Source organism: Periophthalmus magnuspinnatus, chromosome 2 (assembly GCF_009829125.3).
Source record: "Periophthalmus magnuspinnatus isolate fPerMag1 chromosome 2, fPerMag1.2.pri, whole genome shotgun sequence".
NCBI lineage: Eukaryota > Metazoa > Chordata > Actinopteri > Gobiiformes > Gobiidae > Periophthalmus > Periophthalmus magnuspinnatus.
In genome coordinates this window covers 3884064-3896957 of record NC_047127.1, presented here as the reverse complement: position 1 = coordinate 3896957, position 12894 = coordinate 3884064, and the positions used below count along the sequence as shown (strand labels likewise).

The 12894-nt window shown below is 41.3% G+C and overlaps 1 protein-coding gene across 2 annotated transcripts in view; it reads left to right on the top strand.

Moving 5' to 3' along the window:
* hdac4 (histone deacetylase 4) overlaps nucleotides 1-12894 on the top strand; it is an 87567-nt gene that overhangs the window by 21362 nt on the left and 53311 nt on the right. The gene's annotated exons all lie outside the window — the stretch shown is intronic.

The window sequence follows — 12894 nt, the reverse complement described above, 5'->3', positions numbered from 1 at the left end:
ATGACATGGCGGGCCGCATTTGACCCCCGGGCCTTGAGTTTGACACATGGGAACTAGAGCGATCTTGCAATGGTAAATATATAGTGCCCAAACCTGGACACATAAAGATGTTGTTGTTCAGAATAAGAATTGTAAATCATCTTTGTACTGTATTATATTGTTGCTTTTTTTCATAGTGAGTGACGTTTTAGACTTGAACCACCTTGCCCCCGGTGTCTGTGTATTGTATGAATATAAATGTAAAGCGCTTTGAGGTCCTTGAAGTTGGAAAAGCGCTATATAAAAACGTGACAAAGGTGTTTTTCAGCAATAGAAGCACTTGCAATTGAATAAATGTAAAAATGCCATAGCGTGGAGCATTACAAGCAAAGCAAAAACATCTCCAAAGAGGCTGAAAGTTACATACTGGAGCTGTAAGTAGATAAAAGAACTTGTACTTTTGTATTATACTGACCATACCAACCTCATAACTGACTGACTGCCTAACAGATTAAGACCATAACTGTAATTTGAAGTCGACACATGTGATAAAAATGTCGAGATAAGTGGCCTGTGTGAGCGTACTCCGTAAAGTCTTTGGGTAAACGTTTGTATAATGCGACAGAGGACTTCTATGGTAGGATCTTTTCATTATTTGGCTTGGTCCGCGTGCGCTCTGTCGCTCCCTCAGAGGACCTCTGCTGACGTCAACGCTACGTGAGAAGTGCTCAGCCTGCTCACAACATGGCCCTGTACCTACACCCAGGTGGAGCGCTCTTCACCCGCTGCCGTGGTAACAGGCCCACAGAGGACTCCGAACTACAAACATGATTAGATGTAGGAACAATAAGGGGAGGGATGTATTCAGTGTGGAATTTGGTATTTACAGTGTTATTGATATTTTAATATACATGTTAGTTCAATGAATTAAGAAAAACAATTTGCACAAAAATGCCACAAGTGAGAATTTAACCAAACCAGGACCAATAGAGACAAAATTAGGACTAGGAACACAAAGATGGAAATAAAAAGGAATTACTTACATTTTATGCTGTTTGAAAAAGAACAAATAACTTCTGGACAGGTCTCAGCTATTTGGCAAAAAATTCATAAATAAAAAAAAAAATCTCTGTATTGATCAGCTGCTCTAAAATTTAAATAAACTTCAGTTCAAGCAACAAATGAATGCTTTTCAGTAGCATTTAAAAATGTTCAAATTTTTCCAGACATTGGATTTTCTGGTAGACCATTTGTTAAAAAACAAAACAAAAAAAAAGTTTTATTTACTTATTTTTATATTGATTTATTTATATTAGCAACAATTTATAAAAAAGTATAGAAATGGATATACATAAGAAAAAACAAACCAAATATACACAAAAATGACATGAAATCAGGCTAATGAAATGATTCAGATGATCATTTTAGTTTTTATAGTTTTATAGTTTATAGTATAGTTTTATAGTATTTTTCCAATTACAACAAAGAATAAAATATTTTCCATATAAAATGAGAAGATTATTAAAATATATATATGTGTTTTTCGATATTGTTCAAAATAATACAACAAAATATCCCTTTTCCCAAGCTTGACTTTCAGACCACTCAAAGATTTTAAAAAGGTTTTCAATTTCACATCAAAATAACTTGATTAACCATTTGAAACAATTATATCACAATTAAATTCATTACTGCAATACTGTATTTCCTGTCTTGCAGTACGGACCTGTTATCAACCAATACTTTGATAATTCTAATTTTATTCAGCCCAATTTAACTGCAAATACAATCTTGCCTTTGAATGTTTTTGAAAATGGCCGCCTTTCGAGTCTTCGGACGTGTGCACCTGATGACCAGACGTCTCGCTGTGCCTGCGCCGGCCTCTCCACTCAAGTGTCCTTTTTAAAGCTCTTACATAAGAAATCCTGTCCCGCTCTCGCCCACTCTCGGGGTAATTGTTGTCGTGACCAAAACGTAATCTTACAGGTTTATTACATCCACCTGTAATAAAAAAAAAACCACTCCTTTCCCTCATGTGTCGTTAAAAAAAAAAAGCACAGACAAAAGAGTTCTTGCTGGCTGGTCCATCCTTAAGCTGACCACGCACTACAGGATTTTGAAACGATTTTTTAAACGTACAACAAAAAACGCAGCCCACAAACATGAGGAGAATCGGTGAACATTTCTTCAGCGGGATATGGCAGCGAAGAGAACGCACACCACAAGCTAAAAGTTTCCCGTCTACAGTAAAACGACTGGCTTTGAGACTAAATTGTCCAACAGATGCACTTTAGTTTAGCTGCAAGTCAAAACTGTTATTATTCCCGTTCTTAAATCAGGCAAATTATCCTGTAGTGTGTGGCGGGCTTTAGTCCTGTTTGTTCTGCTTGTGTTGTTAGCTTTGACAGGCAGCGCTTTGCTTGGAAATCTCATGAGAATAATAATAAGCAGGTTTATCCCTCCTTCCATGAACTTGTTTTTGAACCAAACACTTTGATTAACACTTCAAGGCTCTAAATGCACAGGGTTTTTGTGTATAGATCTACAGCGTGGATTCTCCTCTTGTAGCGTTCACACAGAAGAGGAGGAGATGGGGAGGAGATGTTTGGAAAGTGCGCTACAGCTGAGTGGATTAATTACGGTGAACTCAGGTCAGTGGTCCGGCAATTCCGGTTTAACTCGCGGCGGGTCTAACAAAACACGGAAGAGAGCAGAGATTTTTGGTAGAAAACAAAAGACTTAAAGCTGCACTGTGTAACTTTCGCTTTTAACCTGTTTGTCCCCATGATGTTGATGCCTTGCTTGGAATGTTCCATAAAGACAAGCCAAGTTACAGGTCAGATCTGTGGAGAAGTTCAAAGTAAGAAGGGATGTTTTTCAAGGTACTTTCAGCATTAAAAACACATATAATTTAATAAATGTGACGATGGATAAGTTAAATGCCATACTCAACATGTCAGGCAAAGCAATAACATTGCTATGGAGACAAGCATGTGGCAGACGCTTTGCCAGAAAAGTTACTTAATGCAGCTTTAAATGCCCTATATTACGGACTCTTGTGAGTTTTAAGCCGTGTTCTAATGCTGTTACCTCCTCAAAAACAGACCTGGAGTTGTGTTTTGTTTCATTCACACATGTTTGAGTAACACTTTATTATTAGTCTGTCACATCTCCAAAACTCAAAACGCTCTGTTCCACCTTGTGATGTCATCAAGTGGTAGTTTTCAAGTTAACAGCTGCCCTTATATCTTTAGTTCAGTAGAGATTGGCAATTCTAGGGCTGAAATTATCCAAATGATTCTAGCGAAAGTGGATGGCGGTTAAAAAAAATACTAGAGCACTTCCTGTATTACCACATGATGACATCACAAGACGGAACAGTTTGAGAGAAGAACTCAGCATAAATCTGCAGGGTTTGTGTGTTAAACATGTGTGAATGAAACACAAAAACACAACTCCAGGTCTGGTTGTGACGAGGAAACAACATTATAACACAGATCAGAAAACAGCGTCATGCGGGCCCTTTAAGATCGCCTTTATTATTGGGACTCAAGTCGAGCTGTCAGTGATAATCAATTTTATAATTTGTGACTATAGATTTCAGAATATATTGAAATCATGTTAATTGAATCTATACTGTATGTGCCACTCCTTTTCAATCACATTACAAAAATTAGAGATTGGAAAGTGCGTTTTTACAAAGCCGGTCTCTGTTACTCAGGGTTAGGGTCTTTTGTCGTATCGCCGTCTTTCTTCTTGAAAAATTGATACCGTGCATTGATTCTTAGGTTCCACCAACAACACCGGCTTTCATAGAAAACACTGGTGCGGCTGAGGAAAGACCCTAACCAGTTAAAGTGTAGTAGTCCATCTTCAGATCACTCAATATATTGACTGACAGCTACTTAAAAAAGCTCTGTCGATCACAACAGTCGATTGGCCCACTCCCGGAGTAATGGGACTGCTCTCTGGACGCTTATCTGTCTCACCGTTGTGATTTGAACAAAGCAATAACGCACGAGCAAAACTGGGATTGTAATATTGACCTGGGAGAATGTATACGACTTAAACTGTATGTGTCAGATGTTCACTCCCAGACTCAAAACCCACCTCAGATCTTGAATTTACTTTGTTATTTTTAATCTACATCTACAATATCTCACTAATATTATGTAATAACTACCCACTGGCCACGTAAATGAATCCAGTTAGCTTTAAAGAGCTTTTTCACCTTTGACCTGCAGCGCGTCTCTGTCTCCTGCTTGACTAAATATGGCCTTTGACTACAAATAAAAGATAGAGGTGGTATGAATATCTTCTGCTGTAGTCGATAAATTGTCTTAACATGACTGAGAGTATAAAGTACAGTTAATACGGCACATTCCTTGTAGGATTTTTCAGATTAGTACGTATATTTAAAGGGGCATATCACACTATTTTCTATGTTCTAATGCAGATGCCACATATAAAAACACAGACAAAGCTGAGGGCCGATTGAGGCAAACAGACCTGGAGTTGTGTTTTGTTTCATTCACACACGTTTAACACACAGACCCTGCGTATTTAGCTGGAGTTCTTTTCTCAAAACGCTCTGTTCCACCTTGTGATGTCACGCGGTAATACAGGAAGTGCTCCACTGTGTTGCATTTGAATGATTTCTGCCCTGGAATTGCCAATTTATACTGAACTAAAGGTAAAAGGTAGCTGCTAACTTGAAAACTACAGCTTCATGACATCACAAAGTGGAACGGAGCGTAGTCAGTTTTGCGTAACATGGGATCTTTAAGGTTAAAGTCCATATTTGAACCCTCCGTCGCCTTGTTCCTCTCGCGAAGCCCATCCAGTCCTTTCCGTCCTCATCTAAATGCACAGAATCACACATTTGCTGCTTAAATCCAGGGGTGAAGGGGTTAAAAGCTTTCTCTGCAATAAAGAGCGCCCGGCTTATCCCTCGCTCTATTTTTAGCCCTCACACAAGATATGCGCACGTGCACGCATGGCGAACAAACAATCATTATTTTTGGCCTCCCGTGTTGAGCTCCTCTTCACGATTGAGCGGTTTGTTGCCTTGTGCCGCACTGCTAAAAATGGACCCCGCGATGGGCGCACGCATGACACAACCTCTGTTTCCTTTGTGGGGCCTTGTCTGTGTGATGCGAGCCCCATCCAAAAGGTAATTTCAAACCTTATTGTCACTCTCGCCTGTGGACCACTTGCTCCGACATGTTTCTGCGCCATACAAAACCAAAACCAAATTACGAAATTGTGATTGCAAAATACTCCTAAGTGGCATGTTCCCACAATGCTGCGCCCGCCCGGTTTAGATGAAGCCGGTGATGTCACGAGATCACATTTTCGGGTTACGATTATTATGAGAAAACGATCACGATTTATACAGAAAACTCCTCGATTTATTTTACACTGTTTAACACATTACCATTCCGCGAGTATTTGATCAGCTTTAAACCAGAGCGACATAAAAAAACATCATTAGTTGAGCGGTCAAATCCACTGACCCACACACAGATTGTCGGTGCGATTCCAGCTCCCACAACTCTTGTTGTGCTCTTGGGCAAAACACTTAACCCACCTCGCTCCTTGATGTAGAGCGCTTTGAGTGTCTTAAAAGTGGGCCTTTCACGATAAATACTGTATCGACTTATGGATCAATATTATAAATGGAACAATCATTATTGGGTTTTTTGGGGGGAGGGGGATTTTTGTGTAATTTTAGTTCATAATTCAAACTTCTACAGCTCAAATCTTACCACATTGCAGGAAAAAATAACCAAATTAATTACTTAAGTGTTGCATTCTGCTATTCATTTATACAGCTCACATTTTTTTATATCATTTTATATCATATTGTACATTTAGAATACTTTTTAGTGAATAATTCTGCTTGATTTGTTTCAGTATTATTGTTTATCGTCTCTATTGACTTGAAGTAAAATATCGCACTTCAAAATGTCTGTAATCCCTCATTCATCCAGGTTTGATCCATAGCAAAAGACGAAGTTTAAATCTGTCAACTGGACAACTGTCAAACCTACAAATACTTGAATACAAAAACTGGTCCACCCAAACGACAAAACCCCGAGCCACAAACAAAGCCATGTGGTCTACTCCATTCAGTGTAGTGAAAAGTGCAGTGAAACTAAACAGCTGCTTCATAAGAGAATGTACCAACACTGTCACAAGAGCAGCTCAGGACCACAGTCTGCTGTACATCTTCATCTCAAAGACACTAACCACTCCTTTGAAGATGGTGAGGTTCAGATCTGAGCCAGAGAAAAGAAATGGTTTGAGAGGAGATTTAAAGGAGCTATTTTTGTTAGGAAAGACAATCCTTCCTTAAACAGGAATTGGGGCCTTAGACATCATCTGTTCCCCATCTATAACTCCATCCTCAGACCCAAACAAAGAGAACAATAGCGGGGTCATTAAAGGTTGAATAGGGTGGTTTCATCGGAGACTGGAGAGAATAGTTGTTTTCAGTTTCAGTGTGGTTAGCCCCTCCCTTCAGACAGATATAAGTCAGTGTCCAGCAGTAATTTGACCAGAACTGAAGAAGCGGCTTGGATGAGCAGCGAAACGTCTTCACTCCTACAGCGATTTGTCCAGTTGACAGATTTAAACTTCGTCTTTTGCTACGCACAAAAAATGACTCAAGAACTTTTTGGGAGTATACATACCGAATTGAAAGTACTTTCTTTTGCCCCTCACAGGTGTTATTTTAAATTCTTACGATTATATTCTGAGCTGAATAGTCCCGAATTTTGACTGAGCGATTAAACTTGCCCTCTAGATGAAACTCTCGGCAGTCTGGCAGTTTGTCACTTCTGCCCTCCCGTTTGCCCCTAACTTGGCTGGACATGACCACCATTTGTCCCAGACCATCCCATGCCAACGTCCCCCACCCGAAAAGCGACTGGCACCCACACATGCACCCAGTCTGCGCCCAGTCTGCACCTGTTTCCCACCGAAATCCATAACAGTGGCCTTTATGTCCAGTGTGATCGCGCACACTCTTTTTAATTGCTATTAGGACAGAGAATTTTTTTTAGGAGGGAGCATGAGCTAATGAAAGGAAAGGGACACAGCTTTTGTCCCTGTGTATTTTTTGCAGGGAAACGGGATACAGGGTGTTCTGCCAACGACCTGTCAGCGCCAATTACGGTTTACACTGCTGCCTCCGAAGCCTATGCTCATGCCTTTTGACATAGAGCTTCACAGTGTCCGATTCAACCTGGATCAATGCTCTGGACGTAAAGTGACCGCCTTTTCAAAAATAAACAAGGCCCGATCGCAAAAAAAGTTGTACGCCGTAAGGATGGGGTAATAAACAATAATATCGTTTAACCCGTAATCGTTCATGGGTTACTGAAAAGTTAAAACGTATCTCCACGTACGGCATGTGTTTAAAGAAGACCTATCGCGATGCAGTGGTCCCTTGCTATATCGCGGTCTCGCTGTTTTGTCCTGATTGGCTAAGGGACTGTAGACCATCAGTCTCCTCCGTGCCGTGTCTCCTGTACAGTACAGAATGTGTTCAGACAAATTTACATAAACGTTGGATCGCAGTGTGACTCTGAAGTGCTGTACTTTGCAATTTGTTTTCTCCCCAACAAAACCCACAATGTCGATGAAACGTTCTGCACCGACAAAGACGCCTACGAAGGTTTGAACTTTGAGAGAGTTTAAACGAGAGAGAAATGTGAGAAAATGTTAACGCCTGTGTGAGAAAAGTGTATAAAGTGTGTGGTGAGGGGTTTTACAGACAAAAACATAGAGAATAATTGTAAAAAATAAAGCTGATACTTTGCAGATTTCACCTTTTGCGGGTTATTTTTAGAACGGGACCTCCGCGATAAATGAGGGACCACTGTATTAATCTAAAACGACATAATAAAAGAAACATGTCCGTTAAGTTCTGTATTAGAAAACTGTGGCGCCCGATGGGAGATGACATCACCGCAAACGCCATCGCGACAAAGTGAAGTGAAGTCGTCTGGCCCCTTGTTTTTTCATTTGTACCGACTACGAGACGCTGCTGAATCCTACGTATATCACCGATTAAGAAATTAAAACCGGAGAACGTAGAAGTAGAGAGCAGTGAGCATATTCTGATGGCGGTGAAAACACAGGTTGATCGGCGATATGGCGTCTTCAAAATAAGCGATTAAAGATTGCTCAAACACGAATCACTCCAAATCCAACTTCGAGAGGGAAAATGAGAAGGAAACAACTATAACATGGTTCAAATCTCTGAACGTTGGCATCTGCTTTAAGAGAACTGAACTTAGACTGTATGAATCACTCAACTTTAAACATTTTACTCCAACTATGCTGCGTATTATACTGTATTATTGTTTTATTTATCTACTTTTACGTCATTTTAGTTGTATTTAGTATGAATAAAATGTAAATAATGACTTGTACCTACAACATAACATCAGCACTAAACTAACCCCAAAAGAAAAACATGCAAAATGGCCACTTCCATGTGTTTATCTGTCAATTCAAACGTAACAGAGCCTACTGTTGTCACATGTGGATGGGGTCACTCAGAGTCAGGGTCAGCGCTTGTTGTTGCCTGGTTCTTGTTGACCACAGGCAGAACCGCAGGAAGTTGAGTTGTGGCTCAGCTGGATCCGGAATTCAAAGAGAAAAGACTTTAAAAAGCTTGAAATTAAACCTAATCCAATCAGATTTTTTGAGCTGCGTCTTAAAACCTGTCCCCCTCTTCGCATTTACATATAACAGCTGGACCCTAGTGTCCTCTACGTCGGTTCCTGTAACAAAAAACTTCCATGTTATTATGTTATTACATTTGATTTGATTAGTCCAATGACAGCGGGTCTTTTCTCGTGACTTAAACTCTGGATCCTCAAGGTAACTTTCACATCCTCATGCAAACTTCCACTGATCCCTGAAGATAAGAACACACAGAACTGAAAATAATAATAGATTTTAATTAAAACCTAACTGAGCTATGGCTTACCTGCGTTAGAAATGTAGAGGTTTGAGCTTTTAGCAGTGTGCAGAGTGCCGGAGAGAGTGGTTTTATAACAGCGGACACTGGTCACATGTAAGAGAAAGCATTTAATATGAGACTAAATATTAACAGAAAGAAACGTTTTTAGATTATGCAAACTGAGATTAATACTGATTTCACTCCATACACCTGAATATTCGCCGATTCACCAGCTGAAATCTGTGAAAATCGGCCAAAAGGAGCAATTTTACAGCCGGTATCATGCTGTCAAGAAATTAAACGCTCATTTCTCTCAGTCCAAAATGAATCAATTTAACACGGTAATAAATGAATCTCCACACGCAAATGAAGGAGCTGATTTGAGCGTTTTGAGCCAGTGTAAAGTTTGTCCCGGAAAACACATTACACACTATCATTATGACATTTAAAACAGTGCGTCGTCTGTCTTACCTCTTCAGTGCCCTCCTCTTTTTGCGTGTTTTGTTAGTTACCTCCGTTAAGATCTATTTTTCACATTTAAACTCAGTGTGTATGTCTCATTATCAAACTATGCACGAGCAGTCGATTTATCTACTGCTATGTGCTGGAGTTTGTTACTTTACTACAACAAATCCAACAAAATATCTCCCTTGTCTAAACAGTGCGGTCTAACACACATATCTAGTGCTTATAGATTATACATTTAGAGCAGAGAAGTGGTTTTGATAAGTATTTGAGGAACTTAATTCACTGAAAACCTCTCCGTTTCTCTGCTGACGTCATGACGCAACAGCTACGTCACTTAACTCAGAGTTGACTCAAACTGAACTCAGTAATTTACCTGAATGGACATAAAACTAGATTCAACTTAAAAACACGTGGCTGGATTCATACATTCATACGTTTTGGAGTTCTGTCACCTTAAAACTGATTAGCTCACTCTTCTGTTCGCGTTTACAGTGAGTTTGGACACCAGCGCTCTATAGCAACTGCTGTTTTACTGTGGGTGTTTGTTGTTACCATGGCTTTAGAGTTGTATCACAATCTCCATAGCAACCTCCATGATGGATATCCATTAGAGCCGGTCCGTAATCATTATTAAAAAAACATTGACCTCATTTCAAATCAGATGATGCACTGGACAGGATGTTGGTCACATGTGTGGTTATTGTCTGCGTATCTGGAAAGAAGACTGCAGTCCGTCCCAGCATGCAACGGGAAAGGTCAGGGAAACACCCGAAGTCTATACAGTAAGGCCATTATATTACATCTATGGACAGAGAAGAAATCAGTCTGTCAAATTGTGTTTTAAAGAGCGCCACTTACTTGTTAATGTCCAATCAATTAACCCGAGGCCTCAGCGGGTTTTGTGCTGCTGAAATGACTTTGATTGTTCTGTGTTAATCAAGCTGAAGCTCCTGCTCTGATCGACTGTTCTCCTCTCTTTAAATTATGAATGATCTAATCACATACAAGCCTGTATGCAACTGTCAAAGTCCCATTCAAATCATAAATCTGGATCTGGCCTTTACTAGAGTCTGGAGTTATCTGTTCCGTAGCATCTTTGATCATTGTCTCGATCAGCTGACGTCATGACTGAGCTTCAGACATGCAACATGAGGACCACAGTTTAACTAGGGCATCCCCACTCATTTGTGATGTTATATCTAATGACGCCATTCTCCATGCAGCACAAAGAGGAGCTCAGACACAGCGCCAAATTGCATTACGCATGTGTTTTTTTTAGTTTAGCTGCACAAATGAGGGTCAGCTGGTTTCTTCCAACATTTCACGGGACTCAGAGCAGCCGATCACACCGTTTCATCGGGGCGGTGACGTCAGCTCCTGCCCTGGGAAGTGAATGACCCAGAGGAAAAGGCCCTTGAAGGAGAGGCGTGTTTGATTAATCGTATTGTTCCTGACGCGTTCACCTTGCTCGCCGGAGTCACCGTGGCCCGCGCAGCCACAGCGGAAGTGCACTGAATGTAATGAGGCTGTGTCTCTTTGTAAACGCCACAGACGGACATCTTACTTCTGCCACTAACAAAGCCTCCTGTTGCTGACAGAGCGCGGGCCACGCCAGCACGAGTCTCGCTCGTCTGTTTCACACTTTATTCATGTTGCACTGTGGTAGACACATTCTCCTGGCTCATTATTCTTACAGCTCCGATCATAACATGCATGTATTTCAACAAGCTGTAGCTGCATTAGCTGGAGTTGACTGACTCTTCGCCTGAGGCTAAGCAAGGCTATTTTTAGCCTGCCGTCTCCTGATGCTAGCCCAGTGGGACTGAGGAAAGAGGAGGATGGAGAGAGAAGGAGCAGAATTAGGAGGGGGCTGCTGTGTAACTAGGCTACATTCAAGATTGATGGACCCTGTTGCCAAGGTATAGGGCACCTCTCCTTGTTGTCAGTACACACCTGTTCTCCTGCAGCTCAGGTATCGTCTGTGGTTTGTTTGGAAAGAGAATACATTTTGTCTAACTAACCACAAATATAGACATCCGTCCCTCTGAATCCCCCGCACTTAAGGCCAAGATGTAAAACAGCTCCTAGCGATTTGTGCAGAAGTGGTGTAGAATTACTCCCAGCCACAGGTGTCACCGCGCTCAGACGCGCTGCTCATTTCCATTGCAAAGAGGCAGCAGCGTGTGTGTCATTTGAATAGACTCGACAACAGATATCAAGTCTCACTGAAGTGCATGTGTTTGTTTTTACAGTGGCGGCAGCGTGAGGAGACGTGACCACCTGTCTGCTCCTCTAATGTTTCCTCACCTTTTACATAAAGTCCCACACGACTGCGGTTTTGGCACATTGTAGATCCATGTCATATCAATCTTATGTCACCAACAAAAAACGGTAATAACAGTGTGTTTTAATGTTATGATCGTTTATGTTCAATGATCAGGCTTCAGAAAAGTAACACCCACTCTCTTAGAAACATCATGAGTATTTAACATTAACAGTTCATAAAAACAATGGCACATTTTAGCACTTTTGTCTCTCCATTAAACACTGTTCTAAACTCTGCCACAGTCCACAGAGCAGCCTCATATAGAGTCAGGGAACAATGGCTTTATAAACCATAATTACTTGTTGCTTACACTACCTCTCCTCAGACTGGATAAACATCAGACTACAAAAACTAATGACAATTTTCAAACCGCCTCTGCCGGTAAGAGGCTTTATGCAAATAAAAGCCAGTATGTTCAGATTTGTTTGAACAGGACCAAGCGTGATGGTGTTGTCTGTCCACACCCAAGTCCTGGCAAAGGATGGGTGCTGAAGAGGTGTAGCTGCTCGTGCAAGGTGGTGCGAGACGGTCGTGCACACTCATTCACGTGCACACTCATTCACGTGCACGCTGCGATCGGCCAGTGCATCCTCCAGCTCTGTGGCTAATTAGACGTGTGTGTGTGTATGTGCCGCGTGGTCCACGGAGGATTCCAGAAATAGACCAGGCGTGCTTATACTCTTCTCATTTATTCATCCGAGGGGATTTTACATGGTTTCATCTCCCCTCCACCGTGTGTTTGTGCTCTTCAGATGTTTGTAAGCCTGGGACTATATACAGCTCAGGTTCTGCTTTTGAGGGCTAAAAATACCTCATATATAGAAGATGTCACTTCCATCCCTGTGCCTCTTGTGTCGTTTGGAGCCGTTGTTTTTCCTCCTCTTTACCTCTGTCTTCCCTCTCTCCTCCTCCTCATCCCCTTTCTGTCGCTCTGCTTTTTATAGCAATGTCTTCCCAGGGCTCGGCAGCTACAAAAGCCTTTTCATGTTGCCAGTATAATTACAGCCTCCACGCTGCACAGACACTAGCGGCGAGCGCACGGCACAGCGTTGCGTCTTTGTGTCTGCATGTGCGTGTGTGCGTGATCCGCATGTGCTGTTATACACAAAAGGGTGAGCTATTTTTACCTCCCGCTCTGGCTCTC